General features: G+C 44.2%; 1 protein-coding gene across 3 annotated transcripts in view; it reads left to right on the top strand.

Moving 5' to 3' along the window:
- LOC128892040 (NAD(+) hydrolase sarm1) overlaps positions 1 to 23,356 on the top strand; it is a 120,311-nt gene that overhangs the window by 28,002 nt on the left and 68,953 nt on the right. The window lies entirely within an intron of this gene.

The following is a 23,356-nucleotide window of genomic DNA, read 5'->3' as shown; positions in this document are numbered from 1 at the left end:
TTTAAACAAAGTATCTTAGAAGAAATATTTCAAACGAAAGCGTGTCTTATCTTCTAAACGGCGTAACATGTATATTACCATTGATATTTCATACTTGTTCGGCGTGCGGAATATATTTGAAAGGGATGTTTTATTCGAGACGAGACGATAAATCGCTAATACGGGCCGATTCCTCGCCGCGGCGAGGCCCGCGTTCGACTCGACTTACGTGCCAGCAGATAAGCGCGGCAGAAATGGCTTAATATCGTGCAACGTGCGCCGCGTCTTGTTACTAAACAACCGGTTGCTGATACTGCAACAATATTCTAGAATGGGGAGCAGATAGCCGATGTAGTTTATCGGCGTGGCAGCAACACGCGCGATATGTTGCTCCTCGACGTTCGCGAGTAACTTTAAGTTCGCTCTTGGGATGGGACACGAAAGTCAACCGTGTTAGCGTATTTATCCGCGGCTCCGGAACGTGTACGTTGAGATTCCGCGATGGAATAATTATTTCCAGCTGGATACAGCTGGGAAAATATTCACGTGGGATACGGTTTGTGATTTACCAACGTGTAGCTTCGTTTCTTTCGTTGCTCGATATTATGTAGTAAGGTTTGACCCTGTATAAGTCTACGTAACTTTCAGGTTGGATGGTATATCGACATTTTACCGAATAATTGTAGTTTCTTCGCAAGAGATTTGTCTCTGATAACTGGAGTGCGGATTTTCTATATTTAAAACGAAATAACAATATCATTGTGATAATTGTAGATTATATTCAACATACATTATTATTTTACGTATGTTTTCTACGTTACTGTACATCATAAATGGATATAAATCCACAATTAGCAGCAGCGCCAACTTAAAATATCAAAATAAATGCCTTGCAGGTTGTCTGCAGAAAAGAAATCTCGTTAAATGTTTTTAAAATGCATCAATGCTCGTTGTAAGAGTCAACACAAATACGACTGTTTGTGGAGATCGTTCATAGAATATCTCTCTTAGAGTAATTCATCCCAGGATCGCTTCAAGTAAACGTGGCTCTTCCGTTTAGTCTTCCCTGTCTCCTCAGATCGCACGTCGTGGATTCAACAGCGGTGTAATTTCGGGTTAGATGAATATCTGAGCTTCCCCGGCGCGAATTACAGTCGCGAATTATAGTAACGCGTCCCGGCCCGCGTGTTCCCACCATAGAAAACGAAACACGATTACTTGCATTGCGGCGAACACCTATCCTTCGCTCGTAACGTTGTCGAGATTACGTCTGATAACACACAAAGGCCTCTCCGCCGCGGTATCGCGAGTTCTCGTTAGAGATGATCTCGAACGTTAACCACGTAGACCTGTGATCCCGGTGTCCGGTAACCTGGGTGGATGGTAATAAATTCTCCATGCATTTCAACCCCTTCGTATCGGTAAATTCTGGGGGAAGAAATTCCCCATAAAGGTCTCTTAATGAATTTCTGGTTTAATACCTCCAGCTGATATACAGTCAATTCCATCAATATTCGTAGCCTCCGTGTCTATTAAAGAATTTCGACTAAATTAAATAATAGTTTTCATTTCACTAAATGAATTTTTTATTATAAATATGTATATGAATGTATATATATATATATATATATATATATATATATATGTATTTATATATGTATACATCAACATATTTGTACAAGGATATACTTGGAAACATGAAACCTATCATTTAACACGTTGATCGCCACGTCACCCACATATGGGTGACAGCGCTTTTCCCTGAAGCACGAAAAAAAGTAATTCCGAAAGTTGAGCAACAAGGAAAGCGAATTTAAACGAAACACATGAATTATGACGAAGTTACAAAGATACCACTATAAATGTTTGATTATATAGTCTTCACTAGTCTAAATAATATTCGATCCTAGTAGAAATTTTCAAGAATACTTGTCTGGTAGTAAACGAGTGAATTTAAATAAATTTCTTTATTAGATATAGGGAGTACGAATATTTATGGGACTGACTGTAGGGCCATAAGAAAGTGTTCCTCTTGCAAGTCTGTGTCCTCGGGTTACTTTCCTTCACTCGTAACGGTCAAGTGTATACAATTAATACGAAATTAATGTAAACATATCCCTAACTTTACATGCATCGAAACTCTAACTCGTGTTAGTCATCCACTGTAAAACTTCACTAAATCCTATCATAGCGATTGAAAACTTCCTCGGCATGACGCAAATGGTTGGAAATGAAAAGGTTGCTCCCGTAAATTAATAAAACTGGAATATTTCGTTGCGACAAAACGGTGCGTAACGGACTTCTTTCCTCTCCTCGACGATAAACACAGCACGTTGACAAATTGACGTCGATGAAAATCGACGAAAAAGTACGGAAACCGGTCGTCGCGCGAACGAGACCACACTGGGAGCCGATTGTTCAGTCGTAGAAAGTATCGATACCTCGCGATCGGCACTCGGCTTCTCGCATCGTCGGTCGCGCATTCTTGCACGTGCGAGCGTTCAAATGCCATCGAATGGTTTCCGCCGCTGGGTTTTCTCACGCGGAAACTTTCCGCGCTGTAATCCGCGATTCTGCCGAGCACTCGCGGTAGCGCGATCGGGAAAAATCGACGAGCGCAGAATTCAGTGATTTCCCGATCTTATCTCCGCGGTATTTAATTATACGGTTGTTAGCCGTGTAAGGTTAATGAAATTTCAAAGGAACGTCCGTCTTCGATTCGCCCGAGGATCGTGGGAATAGCCGCGAATGGACGATCGTTTTTCATTAGCGTCATTTTTACGGACTCGAGGCCGGCTCGCGGATCTTTCCTTATCTTCTCGAGGGCGGCCTTCGAGACCTCTCCAGAGAGACCTGGAGAACTCACCTGGGATCGATTCGAGTTACCCGTTGTTTCCTGGGCGAAAACCTGAGGGACGGTTCTTCTCTTGATGGAAATATATTTATCAGGTCCTTAGGTGACCAAATGTCCAGTTCTCCGCGATTCCTTTTTACAGAGAAAAATTCTTTGACCTTACAAAACTTCTTTTTTAACTTTGAAAATATTTCAAGCATGCTTCAAAGTGCATTTGGTAATTGTTTCGATTCACTTCGCACGGGAATCTTTGAGAATTTTTATTTTTCCTATTATTAACACGTTTTCTAAGAATACGACATAAATACGGCCAAAGAAGTTGAATATCGAATTTTTTGTGAATGTAATCTTTAATAAAAGAAAAAAATGGGGATAATATTCCGAGTTCGTCAACGCGTGGCCTCGATTTCAGCCTTCGCGGCTCGTGGAATGGCGAAACGCTCTTGTACCTCGTCAGAAGCACCGCGCTTCCTTGATTATTTGAACTCTGGCAGCGGGTTGAACGGTACTTCCTCTCCGAAGCGGTCGATAAACACTGTCGGTTCTCCCCGAGTGGCGAAAAGATACCGGAAGTGGACGCGCGCGGCGAAAAATCTTTCAACGTTCCGTGACCGCTCGCATGCTAGCTCAAAGGGGCCGTCATTACGATAAAATCGTCCATGAAACGGCGTACTCTTTCTGCTTTCCCGCGGGATATCGCCGGATCCGGCTCTCGAACCCTCGAATTACTGGAATCGCCCGCCACGGAGATAAAACGAACGGGCGAACTCGCGGGGAACGTTCCTGGAGATCCCCGAGCGGCTCCGAGAAATTTTAACGGACCAAGTCCAGGACGATTCTAGTTTCGAAGACTCTTAGAATTTTAATTGACCTCTAGCTGGAAGCAGCTGAAGGATTTATTTTATTTCCTCGAGGGTTGGTATTAGCATCGACTTTGGATCCGTTTGAAGTTTCAGATTGCCGAGGGTATAAGCTCTCGAAGCATTCGTTTCGAGTAGCCGACCAAGCATTGTTTAGCAGTCGTTCATTTAAAGGTCTCGTATCGTATCAGACTTTTCGCCAAGTTTTTTTTAACTTTCACGATCGACGGAAAACTACCGGACCGTAGAAATTTAGAGAAAGAATAGTAGAATGAGATATAGAAATAAGTTACAAGGAATTCACACACCCTACTAGATTCGTCTTTCGGACTATAGAATTATCTAACGACTCCCACAAACTTGCAATTATTTCTTCAATGGAGGACCGCTGCTCTAACCTTTACCGCCTGTCGCGAGGAGGCCCTAACCGGAAGTGCCACCGACCTGTACGCGTTGACAGCGTTTCCGCGCGTGTCGCAATCGCGACTCGAAAGAGTGGCTGGACGCTAAGTCGCCCTTTAAATGGACAGCCCGCCTTTTCCCAGCGTGGGACGGCGTCTATTTCAGGACAACTTCGAGTCTCGAAATAAAATCCGTGACTCATGTCCCTTTGTTTGGTGTGGGTGGCCGTAAGTTACGGCCCGTAACAAACGCGACTCCCTCTGTCGTGGCCCGGTTACGCAGCTTTGGTCACGTGTACCGGCGTCTACCTAACGCCAAACAACGAAGAGTCCCGTCGAACAATGCCTGACGAACCAGAGGAGAAGGGACGTCTGACCAGGGACCCTGGGGAATCCCATATTCCACTGCCAAGTGGAACGAACGAGGAAATTGGTGCTAGAAAAGGATGAGTCGATTTAGAGTATTTAGACAGAGAAATTTTCTATTTAGGAAAGTATGATACCTCGAGGTCCATGGTCAATAACCAATATTAATACTAAAAACGTAGAACGAAACAAACGAATGTCCCAATGAAGAATTTTTTAATTTAAAGCCAAACTAATCAAGCGCATTTCGCGTCAACTGAATTTCCCTCAATCATTTTATCGCTCCCTGGAATAAAAAAAAAAAGGTGCACGCCTTCGAACGACACAACATCCCGAACGATGTGTCAACACAGATGTTACACCGATCCATAATTCATACTCTATGTCCTTTTCCAATATGGAATGAAAAAAATCACGTGGCAGGGAACGAGTTAACGTTTCCTCGCTGAAACACGCTGCCTCGATCTCGATTTTTAATCGTCGACGAATAAATCCCGGATTCGCCCACGTAGCGCCGCGACTGATAACAATTATTCAAATTGGCTTCACGTCCGGTTCAAAAGCGCGTGCAGGTGCCCGTAAACATCGTGTGCGTGTGCGTGACAACGTACCGCTTCATTGACTTGGAGCGTATAAGCTTCGGCGTCCTTCTCCCGGCCTGACTCGATAAACTCGATCGCGGTCAGGTTTCAGAGGAAGTTCTAGCTCATGGTCTTCTTTCGACGTCTTCCGCCGACGGGGATCTGGTGTTAATTAGCGCGCAAGCGCGTTCGAAACATCGCCAAAGTCGCCAGCTTCCGCTCAACCGACTATCTTTCATCTCGACTCGGATCTCTTGGGATCGAGTTTCTTCCAAGCATTGCTCCGTCTTTCGGGAGGTAATCTTTTATTCATTCTGAGGATCTATCTTGGATTTATGTAGAATTCACGTCGTTGCGTTAGTTTAGATGATAGTAAATGTTGGGAGGCTCGAGTTTGAAGTTGCTTTTCGAATAGGATCGAAAATGGTACGACAGAGAGACGAAAAATATAATTGTATTTCTTTAACCTTCATCTACTTGGAAATCTTCTGAAGTAAAATAAAACTCGAGACCCCGTGTCCTGAGAAGACGTTCGAAGACTTCCATAGTTAAACATGAATTTTTGTATACTGTTTGCGGTACTATACCTCTTGAGCAAGATAATATTATATCCTTTGAACCTTCCCCTGTAGAGTGCGAATTTTAAAAAATCAGTCCACCGTCGAAGACAGCTGCGAAAAGAAAATTGCACAATTTTCGAACCGTGCAAATTTCGTTTTCCAGTTGAAACTATACCGAGTATTCCATGGACTCTACGGACTGGACTCCCACAATACCGTTCCAACGTTGCGAGAGTATCGTAGAGACGCGAGACTTACGCGCGGTAAGTTATTAAACTCCGCTCGTGCTGCTGAACACGGTCGATTCGAGTAAACCAGCGCTGGATATTACCATATGCATCGGTATCAAGGCGCAGTGACCCTCCCTCCTACGACCGAGAGACGGAAAACTCAACGAAACCGGTTAGAATGTTCGAAAAATGATAGACGAACGACGCGGCTGGCATTTAATTACAATGCAGATTGTATCGGGATACGACACGGGGATCGGTCTCGCCCCTAATCTGCATTTATGCGCGGTTATTGCGGCCGCAGAATGCAGCCTACTTTCTTGAAACGGTCGCATACATGTCTCCCGGTGGTGTTGGGATTTTAATAGAAGGAACAATAATCGTAATTTATGCCTGAAGGAGATTTCTCTCGGTTGACGAGAAATTACGGTCGACCATTGACTCACCGAGGAAGTAGTATCGTTTATTGGAGAACCGAGTTTATTCTCTAACTAGTTTGTTTTTATAAACGTGTTTCACCACTAGTTCCTTGCGTCGTTTCTTTAGTACCTAATGAGTAAACAGTCGTTACTATACTTCCTACTTTACAAAATTTTCTTCACCTCGTGGATCAAACTTTTTAGAACTCGAGGAGAATCCCAGACCAGTGATGTTTATCTACGATAAAACATCGTTTGCCTGGAAAGAATTGTTTTTGAAATAAATTGTGGGGAGGCACCCCGCTGTCTTCGTCGATAATACATAGCACGACCTCAAAAATATATTCGATTCATATTTATACGATAACACATGCAACAAAAACTTCAAATACTATGACGAGGTCTTCCGACGGTTTCGACGCATTTTAACAAATACACGACTCCGTACGACAATGTCCGACTTCGAAACAAATTGAGCAACTAACATAATTCAAGATCCTTCGACGCTCCCATGAATTAATCAACGGAACAGCTGTTTAAGCGGAATAGCAAATATGTTTATTTTCAGCACGATGCTAGTTCATTCGCGGTAAAAGATCGTCTTATTTGCATACGTTTTAGGATCGCTAGAAGCGCACGTTTGTCAATATTTTTCCAATCGTTCGAAACCCAAGAAAATTTCGGCTCGGCTACTTCGAAGGGAAAAAGAAAAAACGTTTCGTCGCCGATTTGCTCGTATCTTCCACGCGATCGTTAAAACCCAAGTCGATGCAAATAAACCGCGCGATTTTTCGCGATGTCCGGCGGAGGCTCGATTCTAAAATCTGACTTGCTAATCCCACGGAGCCTGCCGCACACGCACCACTTCCAGCGACGTACGACTGCTCGCTGGACATGCCGATGCTTTGCAAGTCTAATTCCGAAACGTGCACCACCTTCGTTTCCAGCTATTAATTGCGATCCTGTCGTTACTCTCCCGCTCGACACTGTAGTCGCTGTCTTTGCGCTGCTTACCTTTCTTCTCGCTCCTCTTAACTCGTCCAATCAGATCGAAATTGAAACTATGTTTCAATTATTGCTTCGGACAGTATAGGAATGTTTAGGAATGGAGTATAGGATAGTGTGTATATCTATAAATTGAAAATTAAAAAACATAAGGCTACTTATGTGATAAGTTATGCTTCACCAATGAATCGCGTGTTCTCATTTATCAGGTGAATCAAAAATTGCCACCAGCAACCTTGTCGGTAGTTCACTCCGCCCATAAAAGAGGAATAAAAGTTGAAACGTTAACGTGAACAATCAGTGGCGAGAAATGGCCGACGGACGAGTGACAATCACTTAATATAACTATAAAATTATGTATTTATTGCATAAGCGGGAGCACCGATACGACGTGGCTTCAAAGACCTTTAACTGACTAAATGGCACCTCGTATTAGCCCACTTTGTGCCACCTTTGAACGTCGTGAACGTCCATTAGGTATTACGCACGTAATACGGTATCCGAGGACGTGGGCAGAGAGAATGCGCGACGTGCCTCTCTGCATTGTCTACGAAACGATGCTACGAGACCGTTTCGCTGAGGATCGTACGAAAATTCTCTGTCGCGATCGCGGTGATTCGATCGCGATCCACGCAGGTGCGGAAGATCTACTGATAGGTCTCCGACAAGGTGTGATCTTGCTGGTCGTCCGAAATGTCTCTCGAGTTGGGACAGGTGTGGTATTTTTCAATAGTAACAGTAACTGAATCTCGCATTTATAGTAGAATCTTTGTTAACGTTGTGCAGAAAAGGTATAAGAAAAGTATCTATATTAGGAGAGTCTATTAGGAGAGACAATAGACAAATGTACAGACCGAAACGTATATTATTTTAAGTAATAATGCATTCATTGGCTACCCACGATTTAAATCTAGTTCTGTTAATAAGGAATATTGACTCCAGCAGAATATATTAGGTTGTCCCAAAAGTTTCTTTCGTAATTTGCACTCAATTATTGTGCGTGACAGTGTTTATATAAATAGACAATCTAATTTCTTGGATATTGATGTTGTAACAGTAGTGGAGCAAAATGAATCGTACACAATCCAATAATGTAACATTAGACATAAAATATTGTGTATGTATTACTTATTAATAAAACGAAATAAACTGTTGGGACAACCTAATAGTTAGGTAATCCATATCGTTGGTGAACAAATCTCCCATGGAACATGTGTAAAGTCACCTCGTAACAGGGTTCCTTACTTTTCCACTGTATCGACCGTTCAAGGCCACCGAAAGGATATCCCCACTACCTCATCAGGCCTCGCCCATCGCTTCCTCCTTTTTGCATCAACCGACACGCCCCTTTCTATCGACCTCGCGAATCCACGATGACGTGAAAGTAGAAATCACATTCGATGAGATTCACAAGCGCGTCAAACTGTCTTCAGCGAATAAATTCGCCCCATAATTATCAGATTACTCGATCAGCGTTCTCTACGCAGTTACAAAGCGTAACGTTGTCGATTTCTCGCGCGAAACAGAAAGTTTAAACCGTATTCCATGCGTCGCCGCGCAATTACACTTTCTCGACGCTTCGAAGACGATGCTGTTTGCGGAATTATTGCGCAAAAAAAAAGAAAAAAAAAAGATGAGTGGAAAATGTCTCGAGAGGTAAACAAAGCGCATACCTCCACGGTAGCTAGACAATTATCGCGTCGCGATAATTACCCGCGATAACCGACGGCGGTGGATATGTCGAAGCTGCGGTCCTCGATGTCGCGTCTATTTTCATATTTTAAATGAGCATAGCGTTTACGTAATTTACGCGACGAACGCGATAATTAACGGTGCAATTGCGTGTGACGAAATCGTCCGTTGCGATCAAAATAAAGAAATTAAGCAGAGTTGTAAAAACGTCCTTTCCTTTTCTTAATTGCAGAACTTTTATTTCGCCACAATTGAGGGTAACTCGATATCGTCGTTCGCTGGTAATTCGGGTGGCAAACTTAACGGGTTCACGCACGTCACTCTGTAATAGACGAGGAGGACTTTTCAGTAGGAATTAAACAATTTCCTGAAGACGAGATGTTAAAGATAATAAATCTGGATTAGATTCGTGAGGTCTGTTAAAGTTCCAACAATGAAGATCCACGCTTTTAGCTCCGCAAAAATTTTCATAAAAGTCAGCGTGGTAGCGGACGTGTCGATCGCGAATCGTCGAGAGCCACTGCGTAATTTCGACGAAAGAGGCCAAAATAATCGCGTAGTTGGGAACGACCGTCGCGGCGTCCATCTTCATCGTCGCGAATTAACATTTTTTTCCCTGGCGGCGCGCGGCCTTTGAGCAATTTTCGTTGGCACCAGAATTGAAAATTTTTGTCGCGTATTCGCGCGTAATTGATCCGACTGCAGCCGTGGTCGCCTGGCTCCTGTCGCCTTATTAACTTCGAATCGACCTGGACCAATTGAACAGTGGACGGACGAGCGTTGCGAAAGGAAATTTTCATGTCTCTACATTTGTTCCACTAGGCGAGTCGCTGGGGTCGCGTTTCCTCGTCACGAGGAATTGGCATTTTTCAGGCGGCGTCCTGTGATGTCGCGACTCTTAAAATTGAAAACGAGCGTCGACCGATCCGGGGAATCTTGGAGTGCGTCCTTTGGTTAATTAGTCGAATGGAGTCGTCGCTGTCGAGAACGCGAGACGAGAAATTGGGGTTGAAAGTTTCTTCGCTTTTGTTTCGATTATTAATTTGCGTCTTAACCCTACAGTGCGCATCGATGCACCGACTTTTTCTTTGATATTTTATTACACAACAGTATAAACAACTCACGCGTTGTTCCTAGCAGAAATAAGGCATCTACTATAAAAGGATCACCTATAAAAAGGTGACAGGAGCATTGAAGATAATTATTTTTGCGCCAAATCAGACAATTGCCGTCGGTATTCGTGTTTGGTCCGATTTGAAAAATTACGCACTGTAGGGTTAATCGTGCCGTTCCGTGAGAGGTATGGAGCCATCGAGCGTATAAATAAACGAAATGGGCGAGGGATATTCTGTTTCTCGACGTCGATCGATAAAACCAGCAACCAGTCTCACGGCGACGATTTGATGAAAAATTCCACGCAACGGAGACAGCAGTTTCTCGAGCTACGGAACGACAAATAACGTGCCAGTTAATGCGGCACCGTATCGAAACGCGGAATTTACGACTCGATCGAGCGACGGTTGGGCAACCGACGGTAGTCGTGGCTCGAATTTCACGACTGCGAACTGACAACGTAAAAGCGACTGCTCGCACGGTACGAATAAACCATTTTTACGACCGCGGCATGTCGACGCGGCGAGAACTCGCGTATTCGCGACAGGAAGGAGAGAAATCGAAAGAAACGATGATCGAAGAGGTCGGAGGGAGGGTCAGGGTCAAGGGTAGGTGGCGACGATCATAAATGGACGAGGTTCTGGATCGTTCTATTAGATGTAGCTTTGTAGGTTGCGTTTAGATAGAAACACTTGGATCATAAATACTGAATTTGCGTATCGCCTAGTGCATTATCTGATGAGATCGGTTTCGTAGATAAATTCATTGGATATCGCGTTACACTTTACTCGAGAAGCGTTTTTCATTAGGGACAATCAGACGACAGATGTTCTTATCTGGTAAAACGTTTGCGTAGATATAAGTCTCGGTGGTGTATTTATTTATCCGTTCATTTAACGACGTTACGAAGTGGAGGGGGAGGGGGGGGAGGGAGGAAATGCGCATATTCGAGAGCATGACCATAGATGTAGGGAAAGCGAAGTGAAGGGAGCATCCACGAATCGTTCTTTTGCAATCTAATTCTAGATACATCTGAATATTTCTCGCGTTGCTTTTTCTACGAATAAGATAAAAAGCACGGAGAGGACAAGAACAAAGTAAGCCGTGATACGCAAAAAATGACGGACTTTGTTCGTCGGGAGTCAAAGAGGCGCTGCGGTCAAAGAAGAACGAGGTGCAGAAAAATCGAAGTTGACAGCGATAATTGTCACCAAAGTTGCATAAACGGGCCGGAGGTTTTATTGAAAGACAGTTAAAAGGAACGTGGTGTCGGGCACTCAATTGCAACCAACGACACAAGTACCTCTGACGCGGCTGATTGACGCAGGAGGACGTGACGAGATTTTCTTGCTCGCTTGTCGGTGCATAAAAGCGACGATTTTTCTCGTTTCCTGACCCCATTCCAGAGACACGCTCTTGCCGCGATGGAAGAATCGCACGTGCAGATCCACCGATGGAATGCGCTTGAAGAACAAAGGGTACAGCTGGCGCGAACTGGTGTTAACTCGATTGGCAGGGAATCAAGTAGATCAATAGAATCAGCAGAGGGTGCATCGGGACGCGCTGCCACGCTTCGTGCCGGGAAGAAAGCAATGGTCGAGTTGGTCTACAAGTATCATTAGAAGATGTATGATTAGTACGTCTTCGTCGCGACAGGATTGTTTGATAGTCCTGTCTCTTTGTAAACAGTAAAGAATAGCTCAATGGAATCCCAATGCTATCTCGCTTCTTCGCTCTGGACTCTACTACCTTTGCTACATTGACTAATCATCTCTACAGTAGAACCACTCACGATCTGTAGACAACTATTGCTTAATATCTAAGTAAGATTCTCGTACTCAGTAATTTGGACATCAACAGATCTCAACCTTCCGCAATCTCACTTTTTCACAGCCAACGGCCCAATCCTCTGGTAACATCCTCAGCATCCACTCCTCCACGTTCGATCCTCTAGCTCTAACATCCACCAGAACCAATCTATCGATCCTCCTAAAACCTCTATAGCTTAACAATGCACACAAGATTAAACAAGATTGCTAAACTCTGTCACTCGTATATCAACTCATCTCAGCCTTCCACGATCTCACTTTTTCATACCCTATAACCCAATCCCCTAATCTCGCTCCATCATCCACTATCCCGCATCCGATCCTCCGCCTCTACCATCCACCAGAGCCAATCTATCGATCCTCTTAGAACCTCGAGCGCGGAGTAAACCGTCCGGCAAGCGGCGTAGTAGGAAACCACGTCGTTCTCGGTAGCGAGCGCGTAAACAATCGTCGACGGCGTTATTATCCTAAGCATGGGGTTCATTCGAATTTCGATCCAAAAATACCCGGCGACGGTCGGATTTAGACGCACCCCGAGCGCCAGCCGCGGCTCTTCTGCGTTCAATGCGCGAACGGTTGCATAACGCCTCAAGGTCGGCCGCGAACCGTCGATGTTACGCTTTGCGACCGACGCGCATTAGCCCGCGGCCAGAACAAAGGCGGACAGGCGAAGTTCAGACGATCATTTCCGGTCTGCCGCCGCGGACCCCGGCCGCTCTTTTGTCCTGTTCGCGCGCGGGACGCGTAATTTATAACTAATTTGCGCGGCCATTGTTCACCGCGTTCGGCCGATCGACGAAACGATCCCGCATTGTGATGCAGAACAGGCTTCGATGCAAGATTTTACGCTCGTCGCGACCGTCTACGCGGCTAATACCGCGTTTTAACACCGGTTGGTTGAAAATTTACCTTGGAACGGCGACGAACAGGTTCAGAGATCGTATCAATTGTAACACGTTCACTGCCAGACTGGTACTCTTGCAAATTTATACTGCGATAAAAATTTGTAGATTATTAGAAACTACATAATCAAACGTTTATTGTGACATTTGTGTTTGTAACTTCGTCGAGATTCAAGTATTTCATTTAACCCCTTGAGCTACGATTTAAGCTTCAACAGCCTGAAACCAAGATATGATTACATTTAGCCCTAACTATGCAGCACGAGTCAGGCTCGTAATAATCAGTTTTGGCCCGAATATCCGACCACGAGTCTCGCATGTAGTTGTAGCTGAAGGGGTTAAACTCATTTTCTTTGACGTTTAATTTCCAGAATTAATTCCTTTCAGTTCTTCAGTGAAAAGCACTGTCGACCATATATGGGTGACGTGGCGATCAACTTGTTAAAATTGTCAGTTAGGAATTCTCGTCGATAAGGAGACTTGGGTGTTGTCTATAAAAGAGTCACCTGTTCTGATTCTACCGATTGATTGTCATTGATTGTCAGTAATTGATTGTCACATCCAGAACTTGAAACACAGATTTCAAACAACCTGATAGAGAGAACAGAAAGAATATAATAAATGAAGCCTCGAACGAAGAAGGAACTGGAGTCGGTGAACGTTTCAGACGATATTATTCCATTCGGTATCCTGCAGTATCCGTTGAATTCGAATGATCTACAGCCACGTTTCCCAGAAATGATCGATCGTCGGGGAATCGAACCGGCTCGAGTATCTTTGACAGTATGAAGGATGTGAGAACGCAATAACGACAGAGGCATGTCTCGTATCAGTCGCTCGTTGATGTAATTAGGTCGCCAGTGGTGGGTGTATGAAAGCTCGTGATTGAGGTTAATACCATTAAATCCCGTGTGTTTACTTTTCCTTCTTTCTTTTCTTTTCTTTTTTTTTTTCGTGCGCATCTTTGCTGATTCACGGCTCGCAACGGCGTGTGCATAATTAACGAAATACGTCGACCATGAGTCAGGTTGCAGGGCAGAGATACTGGGCCGTTGTTGACTCGCGCGATTCCAAAGTTCTCTTTGTAGGTCTCGATTGCGTATTCCATTAACTCGCGCGTCCGCGGTTTACATAATGATACATTATTTACAATAACACGTTTCGATAACGCCCGCCGCCGCGAGATTAATGATAAACCCGACCATTAAAGCGGAGTACGATCGCCGAATCTTTGTGAACGAAGGTCGTTCTTCTACCTGGCGATTGGATTTTTAATATCGACGTTTATGGACATCTGGTGATCTAATTGGTTGAAAGGATAAGAAAATATGGCGAGATTCGAGGACTCGAGAATGATAGGAATAATAAAAGTTGCGCGATAACGTCTCATTTTTGTCGATAATTTATCAAAGTATAGAGGAGTCGCTTGGTACAGAGAAAATTCATAGAGGCTGTAGCTTAGGGGGAGGCTCCCTTATTTTTAAAACAACCCTTGGAAGCCTAATTTTCCAAATTAAATTAAAAACTATATATCAATGTACTTATTGCAGTAGCCAGATAAAGGGAAAAATTATAAAAAAAAAATCACAATACATATTTTATATATTTACTTCGAAAAAAAAGCAGGTATCGATACAGCGAAATAATAAACGCAAACCAATTGCAAGTGTACAATTCTATTTAAAAGTCCGATATCGAATTTGAAACTCGGGGCATTTAAGGGTTAAAGATTTGTGCGAAATAAATATGAATTAAATATAATTTTACAAACATCGCTGTTTCTCTGTTCAAAGGGTTTGTTGAATAAATTAAAACGATCCATTTAACTCTGAATTCAACTGCCAAACAAGCGCGATTCCAGAAGGGAGTCGGTAGTCCATAGTCGGTCGATCGTCCCCGTAATTAGGCCGCCTTTGTGGGTGGTTGAAAGTTCGCGATCGCTTCTCGCCGCGAATCCTCGTGCGCTTTCTTCTCAAGCGCGGGTCGCGTGGTGCAAGGACACGTGCTCGAGGGGCATTGTTGCCGCAACAATGAACAGCGATCCGCTCGTCGCGGTTTACCGTTGCTGGTGTACCTGCACACCTACGAAACCACCATCTGCCTGCAAGGCCGTAAATAACGTTTCGCAATCCGTGAGAGGGAACGAGCCCCGTGGAACTTTGTCATCCACGGTCGCGCACTTTTCCAGGAATCCTTCGTACACCGTAACCCAGATCTTTTGTTTCGCCTCGAAGTACATTATTGTATATGGGACGTTGGTAAACATTCTTAAACACGGGCAGAATGCGAGTACGATATAGTTGTTGCTCCCGAAGTCTAGCTAGAAATTCGAATAATTGAGTAACTGAAGTCATCTAGCTGATAGCAAAATTATTCGAAGGGGAAACCGAAAACGAATCGATCTCAAAAGACAAAAATAAGTATAACAAATATATAATTCACGCGGAACCCGTGAGTGTTCTAACCGCACTGGAAGCTAAAAAATATGCACACCCTTCAAACCACCAAATAGTTGAAAAATACTTGAAATGATGTTAGGATGGGTGTGCCCTCCCATGTAGGAATCAAAGAGAGGCCTCCCAAGCGGACCAAGCAGCAAAACTAGCCCTAGAATTTCACGCTAACGAAACAGAAACGCCTATCCGCTACAGGGAGATAGCAAAAGTTATATATCAAAGATCATTCAAGATAAATGGATCACTGTATGGAAAAACTTCCGTCAAACTCTAATACACAGATTCAGGAAAGACATCTACGAGACCAGTCCGGCCAAAACACTCAAAAGAAAAGAACAAGTAGTAATCAACCGAGTGAGAATTGGACACACAAATCTCATGTAATCAAAAATCAAGAAAAACCTACATGTACCAGTTGCAACACACCGAACACAATAGAACACATCGTCACCTCCTGCGTCAAGTACCAACGAGAAAGAAGAAAATTCAAAATCCATGAAAAAATCGAAAACGCCACCAATACAATTGAAAATTGTAATAACTTAATCATGTTCCTTAAACAAACAAAACTATTCACCCCAATTTAGACGTACCAGAAATTCATGTAGTTGCTAATAACCCTTTGAGGTGGATGTAACTATAAAAGCACCAAAAAAAAAAAAAAAATCATTTTTCCTAGGCCTCACTCGAACCTGATAGTAAACACAAGCATATCATCGATCACCGGACAAATATTTAACAGGCCGCTACCTTTTTTGTATAGCTATCTGATTTATTAAAAACCGAGCCTCGGTTAGCTTCCTCTCCATTCATGCTCGATAGTACGCACGACTGCGCTTCCCGTCTCGCGAGCGGAAGATATCAATGAACAGAGCGCGAGTATAGTTTCCTCGCGTCTCGTCTCGAAGCACGTGTTTGTCTTGCAATTAGAACGCGTTCTGCGAACACGAAATTGACGTCTGGCCTCGATTTCGACGGACGTAAACTTACTGAAATTGGACGCAACGCTATCATAATTTATGGTCTCGTTCAATTGTTGCGTATTGCGCAACACTGTTGTCAACGGGGAGTCTAGGCTGGCCTCGCGAGCCTTCGAACGCGTGACAACCCCGCGTTTTCGCGCCACAAACGGTTCTCCGTCGCGCAGGGTAACGCTGGAAGGGATTTGATTAACATTCGATAAACATTCGATGATAGGTCATAGCGGCGTGGTCGCAGAAACCCTCGATTATTATCTTTCCGAACTTGTTGGAATTGTTTGCTATTTTTCAGGTTCAGGATCGTCGTGTGATTCCATCTGGTTTTATTTCGAAGAATAATTCCTGATTTCAAAAGTTCCCAGGTCTGATTGTACCACAAATATATGTAAGAAAAAAAAAAAATAAAGATCGCACGAAACGGTTCTCGAGCAGTTAATAGGTTAAAAGCACAGTCGACGTTGCGATGTTCGGCTGCTCATTAAAAGTCCTGCGCGGTTTGTTTGTAACAATTAAGACGGGTTCGCGCATAAATATCAGCCGCTTCCGTCAGCCAAAACAGCGACGTTTACGACGGGAATGTTTATGCGGGATATAAAGCCCGCACCGTTGCGCGATTCTCTTTCTTCCTACCTCCTTCGGTCCTCCATTTCTTGTTCCTCCTCGAGTATTAACGATCATAGCAGCCCTCCTTCGAGGAGAGTTACGGGTTACAGGTCCAAGGGTGGTGCGAGGATAAAACCAGACTCCATTTCCAGACGTTGACCTAGCGAAATCGACATCTATCCGAAAGAGCCACAATTATTGAAAATTACCTGTAGCACCTCGACGTCCATCCAAAATAACAAAGACACCGTCAGCTAGTCGTAAGTCATCCAAATCGCCATCGTTCATAATAAATTTCCGCGCAATCGAAGACGAATGCGGACAGAGAAGCGCGCCGAGATAATTACTCGATGGTCTCAGCCGTTGATTGGTATTAATTAAGCGAGCCCCTCCGTTCGATTTCGTAAGTGATTTACATGATTCGAACATTAACGGAGCCGCGGATCGTCGACGACATACGATTCGATGAAGACACGGGCGTCAGGGACAATTAATTTCAGTCGGTGGGAACGCATGTCTACCTGGAAGACAAATTACTTCCGGACCCCATTACTACCTCGTACGTTGTGGATGCAAGCACCGCGCAAGAATAAACCGCGCGATCTCGAGTAAGATTGATCGCGCTGAGGACGATAGAACGGCAACAATAGGATGCGAGGGAATTAACGTTTACACGAGCCTTCTAAAAATAGGATTCGAAATGACACTCGTTGGCTGACGAATAATCGAGGTAACAGTTCCTGAAGATTACGAAGTTTGAGACGAATTAACGACTCGAATACAAATTTAATCACCTGACGTTCATTCCTCGAGTCTGAATTTCTGTGGCGTCGATATGAAAACGTCTCAGAAGTTGAAGCTGGTATAATAGTCAGTTCAACGGTGTAGAATCTATGCTTCGGGCACATGTGATTTTGGATCCTACACTCCCAAAGTCCACATGCGTTAGAGTTCTAGCACATGTACGTTGCCTTCGCTCCGAGCATATATACTCGTGAATCCTTCACTCTCGAAAGCACAAGCGTTAGGGTTATACCAAACGTCGCCTTCGCATGGAGCACATGCACCATCGAACCCTACAGTGTCGAAACCACACGTGCTGAAATTTCGATCTTCCTTTGCTCCGAGCGCACGTTGCGACTTCGGTTGCCTTGGGTCTCCAGTCTTAACATTCGACGATCGAGTGCTTGCTTTCTCCCATACTCGTCAGTGTTCCTCTCGCGATCGTAACTACCTCGAATCGCTTCAGGATTCGAGCGCCTACGCGCGGCGACCGAGAGACGCCGCTGGCTCGTTACAAAAGGAAAGATAAGCGAGCCGTGCAGATCGTGTTTTTGATCGCGGCTACTGGTCGCCGCGGTGCTTATTAGTAAGAAGCTGCAGAGATGGGGCTTAGCTTCGTCATCGGTTTTCTAGGGCGTCTGTCGTAGATACGCCGACGGATTTCGAGGAATCACGACGACGAAGCGGTTCATCGTTGACCCAGTTACGGTAACCGTCTTCGTCTGCGATTTCCAGAAAATTCGCGACAACTCGCAACGCTGTTTGATGGTTCCCAAGAGATACAAAGTGATTTCGTTGATTAACCCTCATTTTCATAGGCTGAGGTCAGGCTCTCGGGCTCGGGATCCCAGATTGCCAATCTTCTTTTAACACGTTGGCTCCGATATTAATACTTGCGAAAAACATAAACTCAACGATTCGTTTCTATTGAATTTAAACTTGTATCTAATTTTGCGATTTCGCCAAGTTCACGAATTTCCTGCGGATTTTCTTTAACTTCTCATCTGCAGAACTAATTTATTTAGTTCTTTAATGAAAAGCCCTGTATGTGTGTATAGGTGACGTAGCATTCGACGTGTTAAAGGATCGCGTACCATCAGGGAATTCGCGAGGAGGAATTTCCCAATTGATAGTTCTTATCATCTTATCCAAACAGTCGATTCGTTATAACGAGACGAATGCTTTTACGAAAGATTGCCAACACTAGGAGATCCCAGGCAAAGATTCGTACCTCTTGGTAAAAGGCGTGGGGTCGAATTTTTCGTCGACCGATTAGAGAAGGTGTGACGTTCGCGTTTTCGCGAGAAGCTAAGCTAGGATTAACGTAAGTACAGTGAACGTTCCAGCTTGTTTTTCATCGGGGATGAAGTGATTGCAGCCCGTCAGTTTGGTCCCGCCAGCGTGGGCCATGGTAATAACAACTTTGCAACCCGGTTGCGTACTTATCCGCGTGGACATCGTATATTATTCAGTCCATCAATTCATATCGCATACAACCTTGGCGCTGTAATAACTGTTACTATTATTACTTAACAAGTAGTCTAACCTACCAGTTGAGGCTTAAGTATCTGACCCAGTTGCGCCTGTATCCGCGAAGCCCGCATTAATTTCCACGTACAACATACGCTTCTATCTTCATTTACGCTCGAGAGTTGGAGCAACCGAAAAATCCTCTGCTGTATAATCCCAGGACCGCCGCCCCCTTCGCGAAACGAAATTACAGAAATGCTTGTCGACGGATCACGCTTCGCCTCAGGGTCCGCTATCCTTGTAATTAACCGCTGTAATTTATCCGACCTCCTAACGAGAATTACGAGTGACGTTGGAGAACGCGTCGCTCCACGGCTTGATTAATTCGTAAGTTGAATCCTCGTGGGGGTTCGACCGCCTCTAGACAAAAGGATGATGGATACGGATCAGGTGCTCGGAAGTGGTACTTACTGTTACGGTCAGTGATGAACTACCGTTTCCTTCGCGCCACGAGCAACAAAGTAATACGAGAGCTCGAGGCACGACGTTTGTTCCTCGAACATGTTTTTCGACTGTCGCTTATGAAAAACGATCTCCGTCCACGCGTGGAATAAACACGCGAAAATAGAGGTCTAGGGATGCGAGCCAAAGCTTGAAATATCGATTTCGGTGAAAGTATGTAGAGAGAGAGTAATTTTGTGCCTTCCATTCTCTAATTTTCACTTGGTATAGAACGTGTGCTAAAATTGCAGCACATGTGTCTTAAGCGGGATGGGTTCTAAAGGAGAAAGAAAGGACTGTTAACATCATTTATACCTTTAATTGGATTCTACACTATCGAAAGCACATGCGCTAAGATTCGAGCACATGCGTTAGGATTAGAGCACATGCGCTTCGGTGCCACCATTGTCTCAGGCACACGTGTCGCGATTTGGACACGCGTTGGCTTCGCCTCGAGTCCATATAGCTTCGTTTGTCTCGGTTTTTACATAATTATACGTTCGAAACGAGTTTCAGGCATCGCGAAATAAATTCTCATCGACCGATCGAAAAGGGAAGTTTAACGGTGCAGCAAAAAATGAAAAAAAAAAAAGACATCTTCAAGCTTCGAAAGAGGCCCCCGATGTATAAATACACCGTTTGGATAACAGAAGGACTGGTTAATGGAGATTCTACTGCGCTTGCTTGCGTCGTCTCGTGAACGAAACGCATTAATAATCGTCGTGCGACGCTCGCCCCGTGGGGCGGGCCTAATCGAAAGCGCGTATGACTCACTCCTCGCGATTATCGTGCGATGCACGCGTGACACGATTTGCTGTACTTACTTGGGAGAAACGAGGAAAGTCCCAGCTTCGTTACTTGGAATCCCCCGGCTACCCGCGCGCGCGACGGAAAGAAAGAAAATGGCCTCCTTCCTGCGCCGGAGGCGCGGTGCGTGCGATGGAAATCTATTCGTTTCTTCTCTTATTTAAATAATGACGTCCTCGGTCTTCTTAGGCCTCGGTCGTTTAATTATTATGAAAGTAGTATTCGTTTTAGAATCGCAAAAATCATGTATGTATAGTCTGTGTAAAATTTGTATTGGCGGACTGCGAATTTTATGCATTTATCGATATAATCATATTAGTATTGGGTTGTCTGGAAAGTCCATGCCGATTTTTAGTAAGCAGGACAGGTCTGTATATATCGGAATGGTTGAAAACAAATAACATGTGGACATCCCCTTAAAAGATGGAAAAGTTGTGGAACGAAATGTTATACACATAATTCAATAAATATATATCAAAATTCAAACGTGTCTTTGAATGTTTCTTAAAAATTGGCACGAACTTTTTGGACAACCCAATATATACGTACGATTGTGATTATAAGGGTAGTACACACGTTAGAACTCCAGAGACTATATCAACATCAGTTGCAGTAAAATATTTATTAATTAAATCTACGACATTTTCGTCATACGAATATGAGAAAAACCATATATCTGTCTTGATACTAATTTTTGAAGTATCCATCCGCAGTCACAAAACAAAAACCTGAGAAGTTTTTTCTAACCACGTTGAACGCCACTTCCGACTGCGTGTACCTACACACTTGGTAATGCTGAACCAAACCAAATAAAACCAAACCAAACCAAACCAAACCAGTGTCACCAATCATTCACGAAATTATGGAACGAATGAAACTGTTGATAAATCCACAAATACGTGGACAATTAGAATGTAAAATAAAATTCTTGCATCAGAGATTCGAGCCGCGAATTCTTGGTGAAATTCCTCAGGATCTTGGGAGCCCGCAACGGCCAATACGACATTCTCACAGGTGTCTTAACAGGTCCGCTTTCGTAGTTCTCGGAACGGAGCTTGTTCCACTTACGATCCTGCCCCGCTGCCAGGAAACTCTGGTAATCGCCGATGCTACGGCATTCGAACGTTCAACGACACCCGACGTTTCCCGTGCGATCGCCGACACCGAAGATCGACAGAACTGGGTGGACTGGCGAAATTCGAGGATCCGTCGCGTCGGATCAAAAGATATCGCGGTGACAGTCGAGGTTGGCTCGACATGGTTCGTTTACCGCTCGCCTCTTGTTTTTCTTTCTTCGGGGAAAATAGATCGGGGAACGAAAACCGAAAGCTCGAAATAACCTTCGTCCTGGTTTCTCTCCGTGGTACCAGAGACCGATGTCGCTCGTCGAAAGCGTCGTACGCGCGTTATAATGAAATGGGTTCTTCCAGTTGGAAAAGTTTCTGGATAGGTGAGAAATAAAAATTACACGAGAGACAATTGATTCCTGAATAAATATTTGATGTTAACGTTTGAGTGGTCCCCCAAGCGTGCAACGTTTCACCTCGCGCGATCGTCTTCCGTCGTAAAATACAATTAGGAAACATTTATGGACGCCTCGATTGCAAAATAGGCAAAAAGGCACTCGAGTAGTAGAGCCAACGACCCTGCGGGGCGGCTGGGAACGGGGTTGCGCCGATGGGGAAATGGGAAACCAGAAGCGGCGCGAGAATTGCGCAAGAAAACGGGCTTTCGCGATAAGCGTCACTTTAGCGGCGGTGCGTCCTTTTGTCCCAGCCGACGTTTACCCCGCGGAGGCTGCAGTTTCTCGGCCCCGTCTTAATGACCGATGCAAATACGCGTCATTAGGCCTCGTTGGGCTCGTTTCGTCACTATTTGTCTTTATAGCTCCGGGATCGGTGCTAGCCGCGTCCTCTTTGCGCGCGGCCGACGGCGACGTGTCCAAGCCTGGAACCGCTTGCCACTCTTGGAACTCTGTGTTCTTGAAAAAGACGATCTGTCCCTCGAGGTGACGGTAGCGATTCAATTTTCAAAGTAAGCACTTGGTAGGCCTTCGGGTAGATTCAGGGAACGAAAGTCTTGAACTTTATTTGATTGTAATTAATGGTAGTTGGAGGCACATAGCTAAACTATCAGGGGGACCGAAAAGTAATCAAAATTTCATCAACATTTATTTATTAAAGAAATCAGATGCTAATCAACAAGATAATTTCCATAATTTTCTAAAACTTTTTGCTAGCATAAAGGCAGTTGGTCTCCTTTTTAAAAAAAAGTCATTCAATTTTTCATTGCGAAACTTTTCCAAGCCTAAGACATTTCGATCACTTTTCGGTCTCCCTGACACTTAATCTGTTGCTGCAGTTTAGGTCAACTTCTGCAGCGTTGGATAATTAGGATGTCGCCTCGAAGGTTTATTTTCGTTCCGAGTTAGAGTGCCGTAAAAGCGAGTTTCATCTTTGAGATGGCGTTTCAATCGAGGGAAACGATGCACCTAATCTAACGATTCACTGATTGCTGTTTATGGGCCTTGGGTTGTTTAACGGTGAATGCAGGAAATTGAGGCCGACGCGACCATATCTTCATAGGATGGTATACCTAAAGTGAAAATACGCTCGGCAAACGAGTAAATGATGTTAGAAACGGTATTATTTCTTGTTTTCCTTGTAAGAGAAGGCAAAAAATCATGGAGGAGCAATCGCTGTTCTTTTTATAAAAATCTTCATTGACTCAAATGCTCGGATTTGTTCATACCTGATATAAATATTGAACGTTTAATTGAAACATGATGAAATAAGGCAGACGGAGATAGATCCCTGGGGAAAGGTCAAATAAAATCGAAGAAAGTGGAGTCAGCTAAAGGCACCACGTGCAATCATAAATACTTTTAATCCAAGCGCTGACTAATGGAAAGAACTTGGAATTTGCGATAACATGGGAACTACTTCTGGGTTCAAACGAGTTCGTT

The sequence above is a fragment of the Hylaeus anthracinus genome, unplaced genomic scaffold (assembly GCF_026225885.1).
Source record: "Hylaeus anthracinus isolate JK02 unplaced genomic scaffold, UHH_iyHylAnth1.0_haploid 12002, whole genome shotgun sequence".
In the NCBI taxonomy this organism is placed as follows: domain Eukaryota; kingdom Metazoa; phylum Arthropoda; class Insecta; order Hymenoptera; family Colletidae; genus Hylaeus; species Hylaeus anthracinus.
This window is presented reverse-complemented; position numbering and strand designations above follow the sequence as displayed.